The 27,375-nt window shown below is 33.9% G+C and overlaps 1 protein-coding gene across 2 annotated transcripts in view; it reads right to left on the bottom strand.

Moving 5' to 3' along the window:
- LOC106101122 overlaps positions 1 to 16,352 on the bottom strand; it is an 83,204-nt gene extending 66,852 nt beyond the window's left edge. For both annotated transcript variants that reach the window (XM_013280242.1, XM_013280243.1), the window contains exon 1: positions 16,165 to 16,352. The gene's annotated coding sequence lies outside the window, so the exon portion shown is untranslated. The remainder of the gene's footprint in view (positions 1 to 16,164) is intronic.
- Positions 16,353 to 27,375: the final 11,023 nt, after the last annotated feature.

The following is a 27,375-nucleotide window of genomic DNA, read 5'->3' as shown; positions in this document are numbered from 1 at the left end:
GAAACCACTTGGTCTCCGTCGCCATCCGGCGCGTGCAGGTGAGGTTGACAATTGGACGGATAAGATGTTAGTTCCGTTCCCCTTACCCCCCAAAATATATACCAAAATATAGCCAGTATTTTTATAAAACAACAATTAGTTAACGTCAAAAAAGGCAATTAGTTTGATAGTTTTAACATTGATTAATAACTATGTTAACATATTTAAATGTTAATTTATAATTTAATGAGATAAATATACGGATACACACATTTTAATGATGTCATCTGTCTACCATAAGTTAAAAGAATATTGACCATTGTCTATGTTTCATCAGGTGTTACCGATATAAGGGTGTGGACACATTAACCCTATTTGCGCGAAAATAAAAGTATACTGTGAACACACCTTAAGTATTAATAAAACATTGAATTTAAGGTAATTTCCAGATATGTTTCTTACTCTAACAGATATGAACTCTGCCTACACTCGTACATCCCAGATTTTTATTTTATATAGCGATTTAAGTAAAACATTTTGTTTTTATTTAGTATATCGTTTTCCGCCTTTTTTAGTACAGAAAATTGTACGCCAGAGCCGCTAAAGCAACGTTCCGAATATAAAGAAATGTATACCCTTTTATATTCTTTTACAACCCCCTCGCAGAAACGAGGAATATTTGCTACACACAACCTTTTTACAGCGCCACAATAAGCGTTCCAGGCCTTTGTAATTTTTCAAGTGTAACTTATTTATTACGCTGTAAAGACTTGAAAAGGCTATAAAAATACCACTTTCATAAAAAATAGAGAATAATATAAATAAAAAAAAAACTATTAACAACTCCATTAAAAGAATATATCTCGGAGAAATAGTTTTAAAGGAAGTGACCAAAGACCTGACCTCAGTTTGTCTAAAAAAAAATTCGCTAATATGCGTAAAGATTAGTTTCCTATGAAACGTGTGGCTTATTACTGAAACGAATTTCAAACCGCTTCCAATCTAACACGTCAAAATTTATATAAATTTATATTAGGAGTTTAAATATGTCCTTATCATTTAAGACTACATACTTAAGTGTCGTTTTAGTATGCGGCCGTTATTTTTTTAGTGATTCGACAATGGAAGCCGACTGTAAGACACGTTGGGACACTATCATTAGTTAAAGTCAATAAGATAAATGTATAAATCTAATCACTAATGGTTTTTTAATTAACATAATTTGATACTATTATTATATCATCTAGAGTCATTACCGTACAAGGTCATTCGCTTCCATTGACCTCCCGCGAATCTTAATATATCTATCTAGTGGAGGTCTAAACAATTGGCATCGGCTTGCCATGTTACATTTTATCATCAATACAGAGTAAACGGCAATAAATCTCATCGTAAGAAGTTAATTATTTATTCTGTGGCGCAAATATTAGACTTATCTTTGACTTATCAAAAAATAATGTTAATAGGTAAAAATTATATGTTAATTTTGCACACGATGCCGTCCGCGTAGATAGTATGGATGGATTGTGTGAAAGAGGATATGCTTAAGAAAGGAGTGGATTCAGATATGACGGCTGATAGACAAGTATGAAAGAGCAGCACATACTGTGCCGACTGTATAGGGGCAAGTGGATGCCGTCCGCGTAGAATTTAAAAAAGTAAGTAGGCTTATGAGTTCTTCCAGACTATATATGTTCTATATCTATGCTTAATTTCATCTAGATCCGTTCAGCCGTTTAGGCTACAAACTGCAACAATCCATCCATCAACTTTCGCATTTATAACATTAGTATAAATATGATATTACTAGCTTCCGCCAGCGACTCCGTCCGCAGGAAATAAAAAAATAAGTAGCCTATGTGTTCCTCCAGCCTATCCTCTACATCCGTGTCAAATTTCATCGAGATCCGTTCAGCCGTTTATTCTACAAAGTCTAACAAACATACATCCATCTAAACTTTCGCATTTATAATATTAATAAGAAGTATGATAGTAATATTAACAAAAAAAAATATTTTAATTATTACCATAAACAAAAGCGAAAACGACTTTGAGTCATATATGTTTACCTGTACGTGCAACAATTTGCATACAAGGTACAGACGGAAGAACAAATGTTACTTGCATACTCAAATACGAAAACAATGCATCGTTACGGGTATTTATACTAACTGAATATACTTAAGAAACCTAAATAAATATTGTTTACTTCATTTCGTTTTCAATATACTTATTGTATTCACTGTACTTATTAAATAACATATTGAACGGAACATATGTATATCAGACTCTTAAATTTGTTACAGACATTAAAAAATTATAGACACGGCCGGAGACGATTGATTAATATTGTGAGCCTGTAATGTCATCACGAGATTTAGCATTTCTTTAATGTATACCACGGATTTTATTTATGGTAAATTAATGTAGATAAATTTAATGCAATTTATTAAAAATGTTTTATTTTTAAGAGCGCGTTCACATCTTTTGTTTGGTCTCGCAATGATTCCTATGACCTTATATGGAGGCGCGCACACTACTCGACTTTTAGTTGTGCAACTATACAGTTGAATTGGCTGCGAAACAATCGACAATCGCACAACATTTGCGCGATAGTTTAGTCATAGGAGTGTGCCCGCTGTACGGTTATACCAATCGACTAAGGCTTGACATATGTTTATAAATAAAAAAGCAGAAAAAAAATAATATTGACATGAATCCCAACACTGTAAAGACCAAAATGTCCTTCGAAAATCATTACGACTGTGGCAACCATGATATTGACATTTAACGGACAAGAGATAAAAAACTCGTAACAAAAACGCTACTTGATGACCTTTGAGAACAAAAAAAAACAAATATCATTAAGGAATCTCTAAATATATTTGTACGTAACGCTCACATATTTACGGCCGACCTACACTTGTATATTTTACTTTTTATAACGATGTCCAGATAAATATTTTTCTAAGGTTAGCAGATATAAAAAATTTCTGAACAATCTGCAACTTATGGTGTATACTGCATACATGATTGATTTTTTTTATTTATAAGGATACTAGTTATCTAACCTTGGTTTTAATATTTTGGGATAGAAAACGTTAGACTTAACTATACTAATATATAAAGAGGAAAGATTTGTATTTTTGTATATACTGAAATAACTCAAAAACTACTGGACCGATTTCAAAAATTCAATCACCATTAGAAAGCTACGTTAAATAACATTGGCTACATTTTTGTTAATTCCACGTCGACGAAGTCGCGAGCCACAGCTATTCGTACATATTTTCTTATTACTTCATATCTTAATAATGTCAAAAACGTAAATAATAAAGTAATATTATTTAATTACATGTTAAACTTACTGACGTTGTTTACCGGTCATGCTATGCAAATGTTTTAATTATTGTAAATAAATAAACGTGTTCGCGTCACAAACATGTAAAAAGAACGTGTGGCCTTCATAGTACTTTTGAAGTAACGCGAAATATGTAGGTCAACCTTATTTCATTTGTTTAACAATCGAGTAAATGTAGTACTCGTACATTTACGCAAATTGCAGCTACTTAATAACCAACGAAGGTTGAAAACATTTAGCATATAATATGCACATTTATTTAACTGAAAATATACTGCACCCACGAAACTATTATCATATTCTCCCTTTCTCTCTCTCTCTCTCTCTCTTTCTCTCACTCTCTCCCTCTCACTCAATCGTTCTGTCTAAAGGCCGTGATATCATTTTAGTCAAAAATTACAACTGCAAAAAGCATTTACATTACATTCATAGAAAATCATCAAGGTGTAAGGAAAATCTTCAGAAAAAAATCCCGAAAGTTCCATCACTCATGGTCACTATAGCTTTCTTTTTTCTGTTGTTGCGACTAATAAATTTTCGTCGAGGACCGCGGTGACACATAAAGGAATTGCTTTCGCCAGTTTATGGCAGCAAGTCGCCGCTCCGTCGGTTGGCAGTCCGCTACTGTTCATAGATAACGTAGAATTATAGGAAGTACGAGCGAAAACTTTGTCCAAAAGCCGCCTCCGTGTTACTAAAACTCGCTACTGTTAAACTTATCTTGCTGTAAACTAACAACCGCTATTTATTCTCGTGACATACTAAAATGAGACAACCATTGAGGAAATCTGCAACAGATTAAAATAACAACGGAAAATTTAGCGTTAAAAAGTTTGGTAAAAAAAGTTTCGCAAAGTTTTTTGTTTTTAATTTGCTTTTAATAACTTTTATAACCATGTTATTTAAGTTTAACTAATTACCTAACGTACAAGATTGGATGGCTACAAAGGTAAAGACCAAAGAAAGTATAAATGGATTGTGTGAAAGAGGATATGCTTAAGAAAGGAGTGAATTCAGATACGACGGCTGATAGAGATGAGTGGAAGAGTAGCATATTCTGCTGACCCTCTGTTGATAAAAACAAGTTGATGATGAAGCGAGTCAGCGTACATAATTGTTAAGTAATTTTATAATTAAATATAAAGAGTCAAAATTTAATTATTCTGCTTGAAATCAATGGTTTTAATAATTGATTAAAAGAACCCATCCAATTGATATCCAACGAAGATTAGTATTTGCTAGTGTTTCGTAATATTTGATCATTTATTTGTCGTTATTTGTTTAACTCGTTCCGGTAGATTTAAATTTAATTGAACAAGTGTTTTTGCTTTTAACAAGTATGATTTTATTACATAACGAAAAAGTATTCTACCAAAACTATCCTTCTGAAATTTTACGCCAAATGACATGACGCTAATACTTGTTACAAGTTTTTTTTTTAATGATTTATTTTTATTAAAATAAATTGAACGTAGGAACAAATGCTCATTAGCGTTATCTGCCACTCAACAAACGAGTAGGCGACAACGCGTTCGTACAAAAAAGTTTTAGCACAATTACTATGCGTAAAACATCACGTTATTCATAATACTAATAATACTAACACAACGTAAGACTGTTTAAAGTCCTACAGTGTAATAGAAAAAAATATTCGGTGTTTTATTTCCAACTAGCTGTTCCCGTGCGACTTCATCACCTGCTAACTATACGTCCCCACCGAGGGGCTCGGAGCCTACCCTAATACGGGTGACAAGGCCATAGTCAACCACGCTTGCCAAGTGCGGGTTGGTTGACTTCACATATATCTTTGAATTTCTTCGCCGATATGTGCAGGTTGCATCACGATGTTTTCCTTCACCGTAAGAACGTCGGGTAAATTATGTACATATGAAAGTTCGAATAATCGAAAATAACATTGGTACATGGCGGGATTCGAACCCAAGACTTGTAGATTACAAGTCAAGAGTTCAAACCACTGAGCCACCGACGCTCTTTGTGCGACTTCATTCGCATGAAATTATGAAAGTTGCTTAATTTATTACATTTGTCAAATTCAATTGCAAATGTCAAAATGACATGACATGAGAAACCTTAGCTTTCTTTCTTTCTTGATGTTGGCAGCAACTTATGGTCTCTTTCCCACATTAGGGTTTTTATCCAAAATATTTATCTCTAAGTTTAATGGCGTGAAAATATATAGCCTAAAGCGTGACGTAAGTGTAGGGCTTTTTATTAAAAGGACTATTCAAAAATATGCTGTAATTGCTGACATCTTAGGCAACAAAGAAGTGTGTTATAATACGCTTTATTATAATAGTATAGATATTGAAAACTAAGAACCAATGACTGTCTTTATTTGAATTTGTTGATATTTAAAATCAAACCGACCATTTAATGTAGATGTTATGGACACATACATATAAGGCATGCAATTGACAATTTACGAGAGATGCCACACGGTCGATGACGTCAGTTCCACGACATACGCATTTGTCAACATTAACCTGCTCTTTACAAAGGTTGCAGTATTCTGCAATACAACAATATCAAGTGTTATACTAAATTTACTAGGTTACGCATCACAATCCATCCATAATTTCTTTGGTCTTCCTTTAAATTTTATCCACTTTCAATCTCAGTTTGTGTTTATCCCCACGCATAATTTTCGATGTTATATTTGACCGATACAACGCCTAACGTAATGTCGCACACTCTGTATTTAAATGATAATTGAGAAAAAATACATCTTACTAATATTATCTTACCAATATCATAAATGCAAAAGTTTAGATTGATGGATGGATGTTGGTTAGAGTTTGTAGCCTATACTATTAAAGAATTCTCGACGAAAATTGGCATAGATTTAGAGGATAGTCTTTAAGAACACATAGGCTACATACTTTGTTTTTAACTCCACACACGCAGTCGCGGATGAAAGCTAGTTATAAGTTACAGCGTCGCAAAACCGTTGCACAAGCACCGCGCTGTCCGTGTGGCGTTTCTCTATGTTGCACGAACCCCTACAGGTGTGTATAAAAGCTATAGAATCAACCGATACAGCGGCTGCATGGGAAAGTTCTGAGTCACCGATCTACAAAGAGGGCAATGGCCGATGTTTCTCCGCTTTGTTTTAATAGCGAATGCAACATGATATAAATAGGGCAAAGGTATATCTCTTACGGACGGTTTCCCAGCTACATTTCACCATTCGTTAGTGTTTTTAATTTAACTTCATGAAATGCGTTTCCAAACTGTATAACTAGACTTTTACTCCATTGAAACTTCGGTTAACATAACACTATTGTAATAATCCGTTATTAGTGAGTAACATGGGCTATGTTTTTATTATTTATAATTTCACGCGAGCGAGGTCGCGAGCAACAGCAACAAGACATTTGCATCAATGTGTAGATTCCCAACTGTTTCTAAGATTGTACATTGTCAGCGTCTGGCACGTGGTAAATGAGCATTCACAGCTAAATTATATTTAACGATAACAAGCTCAAGGTCAACACAACACGTGCTGCTGCACGTCGTATTTCTTACAATTGTCAGATCGTCGCATTGAATTCTGCGGTTTGTTCAAAATGCTAACGGTGCATTATGTATTGTATAGTGCTACATATTTAACCTACCCGGTGGAGCTATGGTAGATGCTTCTGCTACTCAGTTACTGTAAGACAAAACATAGCAAAACAGATGTGTAATAAGTGTCTTTTGACAATTATTGCAAATTGAATTTATGACATTATTGTAATTTAGTGTTGTTAAATGGAATAAAAAAACATACATATTGAGTCGAACACGTTTGTCAATATTAAGTCTACACAAGACAACCACGTGTAATATGTAAAAAAAAATAGCGAAAAAATCAATTACTATCGAAATACATTAGTAACTTTATGTCGTAATCGATGGTGAAAGTATTCCTATTATTGGTTATGGTTATTTAATTTATTGAATACCTTACTATAATAATTAATACAAACGTGGTAATTCTACAAAAGAGAGGACAAATCTCGTACGCATGCTTTGAGGTTAGTTAAATGTTAGTATCCTAACCAGAATAAGTTTTTGATCTGCTTCCCAGCGGTTTGCGACGGGTAAAGTTTAAAATAGGGAAAATAAAGTTATTTTTATACAAACTTTCGCCCGTGCCTCCGTCCGCGTGGATTGAAAAAAAGTGAATAGAAAGCAGCCTACGTGTTCTTGCAGATTATCCTCTACATCTATACCTAATTTCATCGAAATCCGTTCAGCTGTTTAGGCTACAAACACTAACAAGCATCCATCTAAACTTTCGCAGTTATAATATTAGTAAGATTTAAACGCAGATCAAACTAAACAACTGATTACTATTAACTTCGAGGCAAACATAAAACAAGCAACGGGTGAAATTTAGTGAAACGGTGAAAGTTAGGTAAATAAAAAAATTAGAGGGCTTTGTAGGTTAGAAATATGGTTCAATAGTTAGTAGTTACCGGTATCCAGAACAAATACTCAAATTTATCATGAACATTTAAAATAAGCAAACAAAACTCACGCGAATATTTCAAATTCAAAATCAAAATGTGTTTTAAATTCAAACTTCGCAAAAAAAGAACTCCAAAATAATACTGTTACCTAAATAATTACATTATATCCGTTACAAGGTACATTATCAAAATGAACACGGAAAAATAAAAACTCAAAACGAATTATCCTTAAACGTATGTTATTGCGAAAATATGTCGTTTCATGTTCAATAACATACAACCTTAGACGTTGACGAATCGCCTAATGTTCCTATCCCACGTACTTCATACATAAAGCCCATGTGATACATAAAGCTATCTATTGAGCAGGAAGATTCCGTGGCCGGTGATAATGACCTCTGCCATTTACTCCATATGAGATACCTCCGCATTAGAATTCTGAACAAACCTCACCCACAACTTACCTTTCGATTTAGTGAAAGCCAATACATATAACCGATTCAATAGATAAAAAGTTTTTTCACCTTTTTCCCTTTTTTCTTCTTAATAATTAACTCTACCAACACAAATGTTTACATTGATAAAAATAACGATGTTTGATCAAAGGTATACACATTTTTATACAGACTAAAAAAGAAATGGATCCTTTGTGAACAGAAATAGCAAAAAGGTAAGCTATTAAACTTCGTAAAATTTGCCTTTCGCCAAATAAATATTGTTTTGTAAACGATACGATTTAAAATAAGGCAGACCTTAAAGGACAGGACTAATGAAATTGAAATCAAGTATTGATGACATTAGCAAAGTATAGTCACTGGTGGTTATATTTTTACAACATTTCTCCTATCAACATAATTTTGTCTTTTTGACCGACCTACCAAAGGAGGTACTCAATTCTTCTGTATGTTTTTTTTCGTTTTAATTATTTTAAAAACATAGGAAGTAAAAGTGGAGTTAAATTAGTACCAGTAAGTTTAACAGTGGTAGTGCCCGCTTTAACATCTTAGCACGAATGGGCCGGCACGCCCGGTGTAATACCACGACCGCACAGAAGACAGGCGTGAAATGGAAGCAATTCCGTGTTTCGTCTGATGAGTGTGGTGCCGGAGGCCTAATTTAAGTCCCTTTCCCTTTGCCATCCCTTTCTTATACGGAGAGGATGGCAAGAGGAAGTGGATTTGACGGTGAAGGAGATGCATAGGAAGGGGAAGTATCCTCTTTATGTGCGTCTCCTCCTCCTTTGGATATGGGTAGTCAACGCATCTGCAATTGCGGATGTCTATGGGCAGCGGTCGCTTCGCTATTTTGGCGGATTCAGGTGGCCGCTTGCTCGTTTGCCACCTTATGTTATAAAAAAAAAAAAAAACATCAGCGTATAGGTTTCAAATTACATAACAGTAGTTGTTAAAAATGACATTGTTCTCTATTGCGTTAGAATTTTAGCAAAAACTAACCTTCGCACGCGACACCTTCCCCGTGGAATTAAATAAAAAAAACAGGTAGCCGATGCATTCTTCCAGACAGCCCTCTATGGCTTTCATCAAGATCCGTTCACCCGTTTAAATTACAAACTCTAACAAATATCTATCCATCGAAACTTTCGCATTACAACATTAGTAAGATTAGTAAGAAAACAATCGTTTTGACAATACCACACTGCTATAAAACCCGCTTGCTGACTACTAAGCAGATTCATCAAACATTCTGATTTGAAGGGCGCTGTCTAATTAAATTACTAGGTTAGTAGGCCGTACTGTCTTACATGTCAAGGTAAGGAGTGGAAATGAACGAAAGATGCTAACGCTAACATGAAAATCGTCAGCAACATGGTTGTGATGCGATGTATCTCAAACGAAAACTTTAAACTCCTATTACAAAAGTACTTCAAAAGGCACGTTAAAAAACCTGACAGCTATTTAAACGCGCTTTTTATTACGCATTGTTGCATTTTGAGCGCTTGGCCAACAAGAGTAATTTAAAGCATTCTTACGAGCGAAAGCGTTAAAAAAACGCCAACGCACGTTACAAAAGCGTCCGAGCAAGTGAGGGCTATAGACGAAGTGAATATCCCGATGCGACATAATGCAGTAATGAATCACAAAAACAACTGATGATTCAAATGTAAACAAACAGGCCAAGCCAAGTGTCGTATCAAAATAAATAAAACGTACTGTAGAAAAGGTTTACGACGCAATTGACAAAGGTGTCCGGCCTCTAAATATACCAGAACTATGACTATAGACAAACGGACTAGGCAAAGAACGTTGTATTGAATGAATTCGTTCAATTTGCGAGCTATGTGACAAAGATGATAATCACACTAACATATGCAAACATATAGATTTTTAAAGCACACTAAAGTAAATATTAACACGAAATTAGTACAAACAACGCATACAATAATGTTTAGAACTTGTTTGTTTTTGTGTCAAAGGGGATTGCAACTTATCAAGTCCTGTCATTAAAAAAGCAGAGTGTAGTCAATGCTCTTTACCAAACCAGTTTACAATGTAAGAAGGGTATGCGAATAGTGCAACTTGGCGAGGCACACAAGCCACTTAGTGATTCAATAAATAATGACTGCATGCCAGTGAACCATACTCTAGTATTTAATAATAGCTCATTACAGATAATTAAATAACATAAAATAATTTGAAAAATAAAAAAATATAAAAAATTGAAATAAGCAATATGTTACCCTTTTTTTTTTAACATAAGATGGCAAACGAGCAAGCGGCCACGTGAATCCGCCAAAATGGCGAAGCGACCGCTGCCCATAGACATCTGCAATTGCAGACGCGTCGCCTACCCTTATCCGACGGAGGAGGAGACGCACATAAAGAGGATATTTTCTCTTCCTATGCATCTCCTCCATCGTCAAATCCACTTCCCCTTCCCATCCTCCCATAAGAAAAGGGTGGTAAAGAGAAAGGGACTTAAATTAGGCCTCCGGCACCACACTCATCAGACGAAACACGGTATTGGTTCCATTTCACGCCTGTCTTCTGTGTGGTCGTGGTATTACACCGGGCGTGCCGGCCCATTCGTGCTAAGATGTTAAAGCGGGCACTACCACTGTTAGCTACCTACCTACCTTAATTAGTTTAAAACAAAATGAATTAGAAAGGGACTTAAAGCGTAATATTTTAATCTATATTTATGCTATTATAATAAAGCGTAAACACAAACTTCTTTGTTGCCAAAGATATCATAAATTACAGCATATTTTTGAATAATTCTTTTTCGAATAAAAAGCCGAACACTTACGTCACGCTTTAGGCTATATATTTTCACGCCATTAAACTTAGGGGGTAAATATTTTGGATAAAAACCCTAATGTGGGAAAGACACCATAAGTTGCTGACAACAAGGAAGCAAGATTGCCAAGGTTTTGTTATGTCATTTTGACATTTGCTATTGGTAATTTGACAAATGTAAACAATGAAACAAAATTTTCATAATTTCATGCGGATGAAGCCGCACGGGAACAGCTAGATGATATTATAAAGAGAAAAGATTTGTTATTTTGTACGTATTGAAATAACTCAAAAACTGGACCGATTTAGTTTTCTTGCATCATTAAAAAGCTATGTTATCACTGAGTAACATAACCATATTTTTCGATTTTTTTTTAATTTCACGAGGGGCGAAGTCGCGAGCGACACCTTATTATTACATCTACAATATAATTTTATTCGAAAATAAAATTATCATGGTAAAGTAAAGAAAAAAATCGTCATTAACGTTTTATGTAATTTATATTGTTTGCAATGGTAACTTCATTTTAATCAACCGTTAGGCTTTTAGGTATTTTATAAGCATAAATAACTCTTTTAGTTAACCGCTAGGAGACAAAACAGTTATAACGTATTAACCATTTTGTTTAGATAAGAAAGTAATTAAATCCTTTTAAGTATATGTGAAGATTGGAATTATTCATGAAGCCGTGGATTCGTGTTTTTCTTATTGTAAACTGTCCCTGGAAAGGTTTGGGAACTTGATTTTAATTGGTTCCTTGTAAGAGACGCCTCGGAAATTATAAAAAGCAAATAAATTATCTTTGGTTAAAGAATAATAATTTGTTCATCAAATATTTTTGCGTTCGACTCGGTAGCCGATATTTCTTTTAAATTATTTAGATACCGACTAAATTTAGTACCAGTTTAGATTTAGCATTTCATTTTTAGATAGCCACATTGAAAAAATGTAAAGGTAAAATTACTGAAAACTGATTAAGAATAAACACTAAACTGGTTTACTTTGCCCTTTAAGAGTTAGGTTATAATTTGTATTAATTAGTATTCCTTAGTAAGAGCGTGCGCACATTTGACTAAACTATCGCACAATTGTTTAGTCTCGCTTTGATTCCTATGAGCTTATATGGAGGTGCGCACACTAATCGATTCTTAGTAGTGAAATAAACAGTTGAATGGGCTGATAAACAATCGACAATCGCTTTTATGGAATCGTTTAGTCAAAGGTGTCCCCTCTGTCTAAAGGTTTCAAAATTCAAAATTTGGATTAACAAGCGCAATAGCCTAATGGTTCCGGGTACGGACTACTGATCTTGCGGTCGATGGTTCGAATCCCGAAATTCGACTACTGTTGTGAACCATATCCTAGCACAAGCCTAGAGCTTAGTTGGAATGGTTAAAGGAAATATTAGTAAATTAATAAAAAAACTACTAATATTTTTCTGTAAAAAAAAAAGTGTATCAATATTAAATGTTCGCGATTCCCCGACGCCTTGCCTTATTAGAACAGTAATAAGATTCTTTGTAAATGTCATCAACAGATGACACCGACAATATTGAATTTAATATACCGAAAATCGATATTATTTTCGCCGTAAATGTTAGTCATGCTCTAATTATCTCACCATCTATATCGTGTAATAAAACTTATTTCTTTCATTAAAAATGTAGGACCTAGCACGAAATTTTGCGAGAAAGTATTAGTAAAATAACCGATATCATTTTCTGTTTGGATTTGTTTAGCATTTGTATCGGGATTAAAAAACATCGATACAAGAAATTACTAATGACCACATCTTTTTTGGAAATTTCGTGCTACTGTCCCATCTACTATTTTGAAAGAAAACCCATCTTTACCGTGTTGCATGTAATATATATTGTTTTACACGTGTAAGTAAACCGTGTTTCTAATATAAAAAGGTTTTATAGCACATAAACTGGTTGTGCAATAAAGTAGACTTGAAACAGAAATAGAGGGAACCGAAAGTTCAGAGGCGTAAATAGATTTAACATTTGCATGAACCTTTGCATGACCCGATTTGTTTTATTTATGTACCCTGTCTATCGGGATATTGTTATGGTGATCTATTCTAGACTAAACATTGCTTGCGGCTGCGTTTGTGAAGATTATGCGAATTCTTTTTGGTTAAACTAGTTTTCCAACTCTGTCCGCGTCAAATTAAAAACCAAAGTTATTAGCCAAGGTGGTCTTCCAGACGGTGCTCTACAACTGTGCCAAATTTCATCGAGATCAGTTCAGCCGAGTAGCCGGCAAACTCTGACAAACATCCATTCATCCGTCTAAATTATTAGAGAGATTAGTAAGATTGTCAGTACTGATATTAGTTTACTTTATTTGTACACAATTTTTTATTTTTAAGATTATTTTTTTTTTATTTTGAATATTTCGAAAACTTTTGGCCGTAATATTTTTAATTGAAATTCGTGAATATTTATATGCTTTCTTTCTCGACGTTTTAACGTTTTTCAAGCTGAGTACTCTAATAACTTTTCTGTAAATCCTTTTTTTGGTATTTGTAATTTAATTTTAGTAGCAAATTATCTATTCGTTTTAGTTTTCCCCATTCAAATTGTAATCGGACGGTAGCACTGACATACCAATTATTCGAGTCTTTTGTTGCACGCTTTAACTGCAAAAGTAAATCGCTTTGTTCGAATTCGAGCTATCCACAATGAGAACGTCTGCGTAGAACGGAGCGGTGCGACTTTTTGTAACGATTACCATTAAAAAGACCCAAAGTCAAAAGGACAAATGTTAAAATTGCAGTCGAATCTCAAAATCCGAAGCGAAAATTTAAAGTTGCCTCTCAATTAGTATTTTAACCTAATTCAAAAAAGGATAAAGTATTCAATTCCTCTGTATTTTTATGTAAGTTGATTCTCTCCTCTCCCTGTATCTGAGAACCGGTTTTAAGTCATATTTTAAGGGTAAAGGCATTGAAACTTTGCGAATTACAGAAATGGATTTGTAAATAACAAGACATAATCTATTTTGTTTACGACAGTTTTTTTTCTTTGTTAAAAAAGTGTTTTTGAAAAGGAATAAGGGCGACGCCAGGGCAAGTTTTAGAATGGCTATTTTAAACATTCGGAAACAAACTAAATATACTAATTCATTCGTAATACTAATGTGCCTACTATCTGGAGATTATTTTTATACACCGAAGGGAATATCAAAACAAACCAGTCACTGCGCAATACATTGTTAAGGCGCTTCGCAGACGGAGTTAATGTTGCCGCATCTAACAACTGGCAGCATACAGTTTAGAATACATATATACCACTGACCACTATAAATGGACAGGCTGTGAACTGTAGTTTTTTGTGTCTATTTCATTACCGCAATTTTGACACTGATAATTGTGGTTGCCAACCAATAATAAAGATAGACTTAACTGTCGTTAACAGCATTCAAATCGGAACGCCTAACTTCTTCAAACGCCTATCCATTTATACAGATCAGCGATGTCAATTAATCCCGGCAATCGGGATCTGTTTTTGCTGTTTTCAATGAGTTCTCTTGCAACTCGTCAACATTTACAGTCATATAAGGTTGACTTTTAAATAAAAAAATGTTAGTATCTGCAACTAACGGTTCTACGTTTGGCAAGCGCCTAAACACAGATGCACGTGTAATGTACGTTTGCAGTTGTATTTTAGTTAAAACGAAGCGTGCATTGTAGACTGCAGCCAACAAGGAAGTTGCTATTGACCGACATTTTATAATTGTTAGTTACATTGTTGCCTCAAGGTCTTATGCATGTTTGTTTTACCGTAGTACTCCACTGCTGTGACTCTTTAGCATATTGTCATCTCTTACATGTTATTAGACAAAATAGAAACAATTATTACTATTGCATTATATAGCTATTAGATTACTATTTATGTTTACTTTGTTTGCGCGAATTAAAAAAATAATAAAAAATATAGCGTATGTTACTAGCAGATAAATTACCTTTCAGTAGTTTTGAGTTATTCCAATAAATACAAAAATACAAATTTTTGTATTGCAATGACGACTTGTAAAATTCCTTTTAATGTTATATGTTAAATTATGAACACATTTAATAAGGTTATACGCATTTATAATCTGTTATGTTTAAACCTTATTTCCTCTAGCGCGGCCGCCAGTAGTACGAGTCGCAAGCTTGTCACGCTAGTGGAAATTGTATCTAAATATAACTGTTTAGGAATGCGCATATCTAAACATTTACGTTTACTGCCATTTATTATCGACATTTACAATGCATATGACGTCACAAAGCATATATGCAATCGATGTGTCTCATGCGCACCAGATTGTAAAACGATTGTAGGTTGTTCACTTTTAATCTATGACAGATAACCATAAACAAGTTTAGCACTCAAAGACAAAAAGATAATTCATCAACAAAGAGAATTCAATGTCAAGGAGTTTTTATATTCTAGGATAATTCCTTCTTCGTTTCCATTCAACAAACAATTGACGGTAGTATTTACAATTAATTGAGAACAATAAATAAAAGTAGGTGCTTACCTACTACCTATTTTCAACGGTAAAGGGCAAGATTTGCGTAACCCAAAAATGACGAAATAAAAATATTCATTTTGTTCTATTTAAATTAAATACTTTAATAATCTATGACAAAAAAGTTTTATTTCAAAATAAAATAAATTAACAAAATGTAAGTAGTTGTACGTACAATACAAATTAACTATTTAAAAAACTACTAAATTATTTTAAAAAATTCTGTAGGTATCGGTACGTAACCGATACCTACATAATTTTTAAAAATCGGTATTTAGCTACAATAATTTTGAAATTGAATTTACTTCAAAGTAATTTTATTATTTTAGTTTCAAAAAATATTTTAACAATTTGATATAAAAACACCACTACCGCATTTTTCTTACATTTATTTTTAAGTACATATATAGAACCAAAACGTTTTTTATAATACCTGCAATATGCAAAATAAATGAAACAAACCGAACTCTTTCCGAACGAGTTTGAACATTCCTACAAAAGGATGGAAACAAAGTTCAGATAATGCACAACAATTTCCTAAAGTAAAAAAGAAAAGGCAAACCTTACGTTATTTGGAATATCTCCAACAAGCCAACGGGATTAAATTCTTGAGTCCAAACACTAAACTAAAATAACACTAAATTCAAAATTCACAAAACAAGCACAAAATTTATCACGACACAGAACATCGTAATGTCGCTACACTCGCAAACACAAATACAGAACACCGTAACACGTCCACCATCAACGGCCGTTGGCGGGGCACTGAAGCTGTGCTAGGGCTACACACTCATTCCATTCCACAGAGCTATAAAATATATGCGAGCGACCATAGGACAACTATCTTGTCGTTTTTCCTCACAAACTTTTCGTGATAACGCAATGGCAATTAACGAAACTTTTTTTCTTACTTCGATTTTTATTACTGCGCTGTGAATAACTGAACATAGAAAACTGGACTCTTTTTCGCTGGTACATTCAAATACATAGAGGCCTTCAAATGTACCTTTGGCGTCGCTAAGGTTGGTCGCTAGGCCTACTACAGACGGTGAAATTTCAGTAGGGTACACTCTTGTCTGTCAAGAAAAAACCTAAAAATATTCCTAGATAATAACTGTAACTTAAAATATATTTTTAATGTAACATAACAACTTAATCTCCGCATGGTTTTTGTTCAAATTAATTATCGTCTGTCATTCATGTATGTTAATCGTTTCGAATTTGCAGACCATTAATAAAGATATTACACGGACGTGACGGTTTCTTCTCGAAACTCTAATTTTATTAATACGCCCACATCGTTGCTCGTTCAACCAAGGATATAAGAGCTTTTTTCATTACAGTTTTATTTATTAAAGTATAACTGAACGGTTATTTTAAGAAGATAAAGGTTTTGTTCAACATTTCAACTTCAAATAAGACTACAATATTAATTGGGTTCGTTAGACTTATCTGAGAACAGCGATTAGTTACGCCCATGGTACAAAAAGAACTAAAAATTTTGCTTAAAAATGTGATCTGATTTTTTATAAGAAAATAATTTTATAACATCCTGTATATAGATAAGCTTGTCGTCTTTTTATTCAATCCGTATTCGAGTCAGCGAGCTTTAAATAAATCGTTACTCTCATTCTTTACCTCACTTTTTTCAAGACGCCTGTCGATTCTATCCAAAGTCTTTGTTAAGTCCATTAATCCGACTCTGCAAGAATAATTAATGTCCCTACCCTTCATTAGGCATATTTAAAATGTCATTTTCCATTTTTAATCTTAATTACTTTTAAAACTTTTATGTAATTTTTCGAAGACACATCTAAAATGTTAACCACGAACAGGTTTTCTTTCTTAGATGATGTTACTAACATTTTAAATAGTTTAAATAATTGTAAACCTGTCAGTGACGTCATTTTGAAGCTATCGAAGCCTCTATCAGCCAATAGTGGGACAGGCCCTAAATATTGGATTGAACATACAATTTGATTACGGTTTTTATAAATTAATATAACTTGCTAGGCGTATCAAGGTTTTAATAGGTACGATTGAATTACATCAGGATAACCAACCAACATTTATATCAAAATTTTAGTTATATACTAACCCGTATCCTATATAATTCATATTATGTAATACATAAGGCGTCACGTAAATCTTTCACGCTGACTATCGGCGCGGATCGCGGTCACGTGCGGGACAAAAGTGACGGGGTGTCAACGATGAGCTTAGCGAGCGGAATATTCATGTAGCTTTTGTTTTTTTAATATATTTTTGGGTAAAGGTGGTGACACACTACAGTTTCACAAAAAAGGCCAAAGTGTAAATTCCCTGATATCTATAGACACAATAAAAATTAAATAAACAAAAAAACATTTTAGAAATCATAACGGTACAAAATAGTAGTACAACAATAGTATAGCTAATAAACAACAATGCAGCTTTAATTGGCGTATTAGATATTTATGATATGAGGTTTTAAAAAGCTCTGTTCAAAAGCTAAGTTATCGCAGCGACGTTATATGGACATGAAAGCTCATTTTATTAACATCGTAAGCCATGTTCGTTGTACATACAGACCGGTATATCGGTTAGTTTCTAATAGAAACGATCGCATAAAATGAATTTCAAAGAGTGAAGTGCATTTATGACATTTTCTTTAGTACCAGTCAACTAAATTATAATGAAAATAATTTTAACAGCTAATTTAAAAACAAGTCCAAGAAGGAATATTGTTACGAGCGTGAGGGATAGAGTCAAAACGCCTTGAAATTTTCTGCGTTAATTTATTGGCGACTTAAAGAACAGGGATTCACTGCACTCACAAATCGTACGTTAAGACTACACGATGTACGCAAACACAGAATCACTAACTTAGCGCACTTTACAGAACACCGCTGTCACTATAACACTTGCACTTTCACTCCGCGGTCACTTAGTCTTCTTTGTAATTCGCTCAGGACTTCTTCTTCACAGTTCACTTTCCACCGTCTAACACCCCGAGTCACGACTGATTCCCCTTGCATACCCCGAATTTCGATCTCTTTTCGTTATTCATTTGTCATTTTATTCCATAACTTTCTCGATAGGCCGAATTACATAAATATAATAATGGAACATTCTCGAAGCCGTTTCGAATGTTCGAGACATCTTTTCGCGAACGTCATTTTCGCTGCTTGCGGCGATCGAACATTCTGGAAACAGCTCGATTATTGCTCGAATATGATTTTCGCTACTCATCAATAGATGACGTCGCGACATTATGAATTGAAATAATTTTTTGAAAACAAAGGAATTACGCGATTAAAATTACAGTTATACCAACATAAAGCTAAATACAATCTGTGTCTGATACGATTAATCTGGTGATGCCAACATTAGGCAATGCCTGTATCGTAGGCACCGATATTTAGCAGTAACAATATTTCCTAACATTAATTAAGGAGCCGAATATATTTGCTTAAAATCTTCGCCAATAGTACAACAAAAGTACGCGTTGTATATTTAGAGCTGCTGTGTCTAAACTTGAAGTCGCTATGATGATTGGCAACCTTCGTTACGTGATGTCACCATAAGAAGAAAAATATTAAAAAACGAGTGATAAAAAAAAGAAGATCGCATAAAAATTTATAATCTTTGATAATACACCACCGTAAAAGATTGTAATTGTTTCTTTTGCTATCAACGTAATAGACAATAGAGGCTACATGTATGTGTACATTAGTACCTAAATAAAAAAATAAGCCACAAAAAATTCCTCGCAGTATAATTGTTCTTCAACACAATATACACTCTGTTAAATAACCGACAGTTTGAAGATATGTTTCATATGACGCCCCCTTATTTCCACCCCACAGTCTGCGCTCTTATTCTGTCTACCAAAATCAAGTACAAGCCTCATACTCTTAGTATGAAGAGGGCCCTAAATACCACAGACATCCGCCATAATGACAATTGTCTCGAGGAAATGCTCAAGCCTAATGTGAGTACATTCTTTCGTTCGTTGCGTTTAAAAATCTTCATATAAAACATAATACAATGTAATAAAGCGTAAACACACGCTACTTCGTGTCGTAGGCTCAGCAATCACAGCATATTGTTAAATAATTATTTCTTTAATAAAAAAGCCCCACACTTCCGACACGCATTAGGCTATATATTTACGCTATCAAACTTAGGGGTATATATTAGAAAAACCTTCACTACGGAAAAGGTACCATAAACTACAAATATTAGGGAAGCAAGGTTATTATGGTAACGGTGAATTTGACATTTGCAATTGAGAATTTGAAAAATGTAAACAATAAAATAAAGTTTTTACAATTTCATGCGGATGAAGCCGTACGGGAACAGCTCGTTACAAATAAATAGCTCGTAAATAAGTATCTTATACGTATAAATAAGACTTTTGTAAGTACTATTCGACCATATGTGTGAAGACAACATTAACTTCTGTGTAATTTTTTTTAGATGCAAAAAACGATGTACAAAACTTTGGAGGGTAACGGCCAACCAATCATTTTAACTAAAGGAGTCTCTCAAACTATAATTCACTCCACAATTACCGCTATTATAACCCATCTTCGCAAATTGTGTAAAATTACACGAGCTATTATTTCTACCAATTACAAAGTTGTTAGTGTTCTGTATTAAAGATGGCTGCAGTTAGATACTTGGCAGGTTCAATTAGCTATTGATGTTAAACGCGTCCAACAGTTCGAGGTGACGGGCACTCATCCAAATGATGCCATTCACCCTTCTATAATTTAAATCTGACGTTAAAACACCATTTACTGCCAACTGTACCTATTACAATTATAGAAGTCATGCCCTTTTATTTCTATTACTAAATATAAAACATAACTTTTAAACTAGATGGCGCTATTCTCATTAAACAAATTTGGGTGTTCTATAGCTTTACGAGAATATTACATCCATTACACAGTAATCATACTTATGTTATAAATGCGAAAGTTTAGATGGATAGATGGATGTTAGAGTTTGTAGCCCAAACGACTGAACGGATTTCGATGTAATTTGGTAAAGACGTAGAGGATAGTCTAGAAGAACACATAGGCTATTCACTTTTGTTTTTTCTATTCCACGCGGACGGAGTCGCGGGCGAAAGCTAGTTTTAAATATTTACATATGTCATCTGCATTTTACACAATTTACATCGAAGGGTAAGTAAACTTACAAGTACACGTACATGCACAAAAAAAAGCATGATAAGATAAAAAAAATGATGGAAATGTTTACCTCAACTATTCCATTGTCAAGACACTTCTATTTAAATATCCCCCTTAAACTCATTGAAAAAACAGAGATGAGCATATATGTATTATACATGTTTCGTCAGTGGAAACTCACGGAGAGTACATCTTAAATCTTACTAGAATGATAATGAATAAATTGTTTGCTGTCGTTATCTAATCCATTTGTTTACGCGACGTTCATACAGTTTAAATGTGAGTCAAGGGCATATCTTCTATGTTACTATACTATAAATGTGAAAGATTGGATAAAGGAATGTTGGAAGGCATAGACAATGCCATGAGGTAGATAACAAGTGGTAAAGGTAATTACGAAAATGCCAAATTTGGATGAAATGGCAAAGATGTAAAACACTCTTTAAGAACATATAGACTATTTGTTTTCTTTTTTTTTAGTTTTGCGCAGACGGAATCGCGGGCGAAAGCTAGTGGTATTATATTTATAGCTTATCTTTCCGTAATGATCCACACATGTCTCCCACTTGTCTCATTTGTAGAATTTAAAAATAGAATTGCGACACTAACCGCCATGTTTGTTGTGGACCATTTCGTTTGATTGATTTTTGTTACGCGTTTCCTGGAAATTAAAAAAGTCCTTTGAGTAATGGCAACTCCATTAGTGTTGAAGTGCTTTTTAATGTCATCAAATTAAAAAGGGACGTTTGGTCAGTCGGCGAGTTTATAAATAAATCACAAAGTTTATGGTCTAATTAAACAATAAATGTAATGTTTTTATTCTGTACATGTAATAAATATTTACTGCCTGTTTCATTTGTTTTTTGACTGGCGGTTTATTGACACGTTGATTAACAACTGATGCTTGTTTAAGCAGTGATTATTATTCTGTTTCATATGTTGGTAAACGATTTGGACATGGTGTATCGAAGAGCAGCACATACTCTTCCGACTCTCCTTAAGGGATAAGTGCAAGTGGTTGATGATGTTGGTAAACAATTCACTAGTGTTTTTTATATAAACCTATTTATAAAGATACACATGCAGATTTACAGTCAAGGAACTTTATTACCTACCCATTTTGTAGATGTCATCTGATACTCACGATTTGGTTAGGCCGATAAATTGTAATAGAAAAATCGTGCTAACATATAACTCTAATTGTGATTATGTTCGGTCTTAAGTGGGAAGCGAATTAAATTCTTTGACTACACTTACATACTGCGAGTGACGCTGGTCTATTGCGATATCTCTTGTAAGAAAGTACTTGTACAATTATAATTTATTTCTTTAAGAAAATGTAGCATAGTATAAGAAAAATAAATACATATGTATGAAGTATGTATTTTTCTTAACTGTTCGTACCACAAAAGTAAACACTATTATGTGTTTTTAATCAAAAACATATAACTCGGTGCTGCAACTAACAGCGCGGCCGCAAACTAAAAGTTATAACTAATGAGTTGAGAACTTTGGGACGTGACTGCATTACACGAGAGAAAGTCGCCACTGCGCTCTGTCGGAAAAAATATTAAATTAATTTTTAGATTATAAGTTACTCTAAACTCCACGTTACATAAACCTTCTTTATAGTTAACTAGCTGTCGCCCGCAGCTCCGGTCGTGTGGAATTTAAAAAAACTAAAGTGAGTAGCCTATGTGTTCTTCCAGGCTATCGTCTACATCTATACCAACTTTCATCGACATCTGTTCAACCGTTTAGGCTACAAACTCTAACAAACATCCATCCATATAAACTTTCACATTTATGATATTAGTATGAAATATGATTAGCATGGTTAAGTGAGAAAAGCGTTATAGATATATGCTATCGAGGACTTTTCTGTAGAAATTTTTGAGATCTACAATTCTTTCATACATCATTTTTATATACCTCAAACGGTTTAGGCAGCGTAAGCCGAGAAAGACATCAGTGATTTTTTTAACGCCATAGACCATAAAAACGCCGTTTATTAATAGTTCCTAAACATTAGTTTTTACGTGAATCGATTACATACAAAATCTCAGGCAGTGTTAAAACTGTGTTTAAACAGTGATATTGTACTGCGATTAATTGTGTTTCGTATAACTATTTGGTAAATATTTTAATGATCGTTAATAGGATAAGTAGAAAGTGTTTACTTTTATAATTACAAAAACTATATCTTTCTCATAAGGTAAAGGAGTGATGACTGAGTTGACGGGTGATAGTTATTTGGAAGACGAAAACCCGGTGCTCCGACCTTACGGGATTAGGATAAGGCAGGGGAGATGATGATGATATCTTTCTCATATTTGTGACTGATTGATGTATTTTTGGATTTTTGTATGTAATGAAAAAACTCAAAAACTACTGGGCCGATTTCAAGCAATCTTTCACCATTAAAAAGCTACTTTATCAGTAAGTAACATAGGCTATGTTTTTATTTATTTCTCTGCGGATGTAGATGCAGATGAAGTCGCGAGCAACACCTAGCATTTAATAATTTTCTGCTAATACATAGAACCTAACTTATACTTCCGTGAATTTCAAAGAAAATGTATCGAATCTTCAGTCTTTATTAACGTATCACTTCTATCAAGAATACACAAATACACTACAACTATAACCTATATTATATTTCAACGAGAAAATAGCTTATTAAAATTAAGACATGAACCCAATCGATTTATAATGTTAACCATAGAAACCGAAATGTATTCAATTCACATTTTTATTAGAAACATTTATTATTTCATTATTTCTATTATTCTTCTATTATTCTATTTCAAACATTATTTCTATTAGAAACATTTCTCTACAAACGCGGACTCATCAAACGAAAGGAATTTTCAGCTCATTAGTTACAACTCGGACTTTTTGCAGCTCGTGTTGTCTCTGACTTCGCAAATCTTTTCTTTATTTAAGGAGCAAATGATTTACGAGATTAGCTACTTCGGCATACTCAATTGTTCCATTTGTAACTGACGGAAAAAAAACTAAAATGTAGCCTATGTTATTTACTGATAATGTAGCTTTTAAATAGTCCAAGAATTTTTGAAATCGGCCCAGTAGTTTTAGAGTTACTACAATGCATCCAAAAATTCAAATCTTTCCTCTTTATAATATTACTATACATAAAATGTTTCTATAATTATTTTTTTTATAATAAAAGGTGGCAAACGAGCAAGGGGCCACCTGAATCCACCGAAATGGAAAGCGACCGCTGCCCATAAACATCCGCAATTGCAGTTGCGTTGCCTACCCTTAATTGACGGAGGAGGAGACGCACATAAAGAGGACATTTCCTCTTCCTATGCGTCTCATCTACCGTGAAATACACTTTTCCTTCCCGTACTTTCCTCTTAAGAAATGTGTGAAAAGGGAAAGTGACTAAAGTTAGGCCTCCGGCACCACACTTATCAGACAAAACGCGGTATTGCTTCCACTTCATGCCCGTTTTCTGTGAGGTCGTGGTATTACACCAGGCGAGCCGACCCATTCGTGCGAGGATGTTAAAGCGGGCTCTACCACCGTTATGTGACAACATTGTCGCCCGAATTTATACAAATAATGTATATGACTGTTTCTATTAAAACATCATTTTTGCTTAAATACGTTCAAGTATTTGTATCACAAAATTATCTTTAAGGAAAAAACCTTTATGTTACCTTTTTGTAAGCAGTGACTACGACAAAGAACAAGGAAGGAATTTTTTTGTCTGGACAAAATCAGGTCGGGTCCAATAATGTATTTGTAATATAAATAGTAAAAAATGAGGCCAAATTGTTATGTTTTTATTATGTAGTATATTATATGCATTTACTAAGTGAAAACAAAACACACAAATAAATTGCCTCAGTTAAATATTAAGGTTAAGTAGATCTTACTTAAGTGTTGCTTGAAAGGTTTCTCTGTTACTTTAACTAGAACAATTATATCCAATTTGTTGAGTAGCTCTTAAATGTACCAACTCGGTCTAATAAATAGAACAGTGAGTGTTGATCACGCTTTTACCTATTCTGCATGACCTTGATGACCTTGAAGAACGCAAATCAATTCTTTTTTTTAATTCTAGCGTTAAAAATCTGTCTGGCTGGAAAAAATTCTCTATTTCATGGGCATATATCTCTCTTTTAACGAATAGTGGGCCCATTGGCATATCCATAAAAGCAACGGTTTTGACAGTTGACAGACAGGGTTGCCACAAAATAACAGACGGCTTTGGTACAAAATTACATCTGATTGCCGACAATTGATTCTGCGAGATTAATACAAATTGATATTAAAGTGAATGACAACTCATTTCATGGCTCGCAATTACTCAATTGTAGCATCCTTCAAGGTCAGATTATATTGCTTCATTTGAGTTAAGAGGCGTCAAAAATTCGAAGTAGTTATATACTTTTTTTTTTATCCATTACCGTTGCCGTTTCTACAGTCGCTTAAATGTTTTAATTTTCTTTTTCTAACATAAATGTTGTTATGATTGTGAAAGATTTTGTGGCTTAATTATAGAAAATTGCGTCTACGATTTGACGTAAAATATCTCAACCGCCCACTTCAAGTGTCAGTATTAAGTGTGTTTAAAATTCTTGCCGTCAGAATTAAGCGCTTTATAATTTTAGATAATTAATAATTTTATATTTATGTTTACAGAGATTATGAAAAGAAAAATTCCAGTTTTCGGGAAAGTCAAGTTTAAATTTTTTTTGTCTGTCTGTCAGTCTGTCTGCCCGCAAGCCGCGTTTGTTTAGGGTAATCTCCGAAACCACTGACCCGACCGGACTTTCACTGAAGGGTAGCTGACATAGACGTCATATTATAGGCTACTTTTTATCTCAATATTGCGGCGATGAAGTGGCGGGCAACAGCTATTCTAAATATAAAATTTAGGTAACACTGATCTGTACAAATAGATAGGCCGGGTAATGACAGGTTTTACTGCGTTGCGACTTACAAGAACCTTTTGATGTTATATTTATTATTAGTTTGATTTGAATCTACATGACCACAACATACAGTAAACGTAACGCTGAAATGGCGAAAATCATTAGACATAAAATACTACGTCTAATAGCCTGTCCGTTTATATAGATCAGTGAAATGCAATCAACTGATATTACTAGTCGAAAATTTAACAAAGTAAACGCAGCAAGTTCTCTATGAGTCTGCTTCTGGCTCAAGTTACTTTGAAGTCTTCAGAATTCGTCAACATCGTAGAGTGTATGATTTATGTGTTCAAATTCAAATATCACAACTCGGATTCAAGAAACTGCTAAACTAACTAACTTATGTCTATTTTAGTATCTACTAAATGTTTGCTGCGAACATAGTGATTAATACGACGTATTATAAATAACAATTTGTTTCGTTACTTTTATAAAGACTAGCTGTTGCTCCCGAGTTCGTCCACGCAATATTAAGATAAAATAAGTAGCCCATAACATGCCCGTCTATAGCAGGTACAGTGAAAGTCCGGACGAAATCGGCCCAGCTGTTTCGGCGATTACCCGCAATAAACGCGGCTTGCGGACAGACAGACAGATCTCGTGTATTGCGCGCACCTCTTTATAAACTCATAGGAATCAACGCGCGACCACACATTTGTGCGATAATTTAATCAAAGGTGTGCGCGCGCTTTAAGTAAGATTGTTCATAATTTGACATTAACATAAAAAAAGAGCTTGTGATCCGTTAGTACCACATTAAATTTTTATACACCCACGTGCAAAGCAACTGACTTTTTCATTTATTCATTGTGTGGTGTGGCATTCGCTTTGTGAATTTCTCTAACACTACGGATACAAAAAAGGTAGAAAAAACTTTGTTGATTTCTATGCCTTTTTACATTCTGTTCATATATTCTATAGCTTCAAAATGAATGACAGTAAAAAGTAAAAATTTTTCCCGTTTTTTGTATAGAAAAATTTTGGTCACGCAATTCATGGCTTTGGAGACTTTTTTGGAATATCCCACCTTTGTTTTTTGTTTTAGTTTTTAAAATAAAGTGATATAATAGCCTAATAAATTGTAAATTCAAAATAGCGTTTTTTTACGAGTATTACTTACTTAGTACTCTGGTACCGAAGTACATGTGTTTCTAAATTAATTTAGTTTAATGTCTCATGTAAGTTTTAATAACTTAAGACAATGTTTTTGTATCTCATCGGCAGTGGAAACGCATGGTTATACATAATATCTATACTAATATAATAAAGTATAAGCACACACTTCTTTGTTGCCTAAGATTTCAGCAATTACAGCATACTTTTAAATAACTCTTTTTCAATAAAAAGCCCTACACTTACGTTACGCTTTAGGCTATATATTTTCACACCATTAAACTTAGGGGTAAATATTTTGGATTAAAACCCTATTGTGGGAAAGAGACCATAAGTTACTGCCAACATCAAGGAATCAAGGCTGCTATGGTTTGACATCACGTCATGTAATTTTGATATTTGCAATTATTTGACAAAGGTAAACAATAAATTGATTTTTTTATAATTTTATGCGGATGAAGTCGCATGGGAACAGCTAGTCAATAATATATCTTATCCCCCGTCTTCGTATCCGC

Source organism: Papilio polytes, unplaced genomic scaffold (genome assembly GCF_000836215.1).
Source record: "Papilio polytes unplaced genomic scaffold, Ppol_1.0 DF824024.1, whole genome shotgun sequence".
Taxonomy (NCBI): Eukaryota; Metazoa; Arthropoda; class Insecta; order Lepidoptera; family Papilionidae; genus Papilio; species Papilio polytes.
Note: the sequence above shows the minus strand (reverse complement) of the source record. Positions and strands in the feature narration are given on the sequence as shown.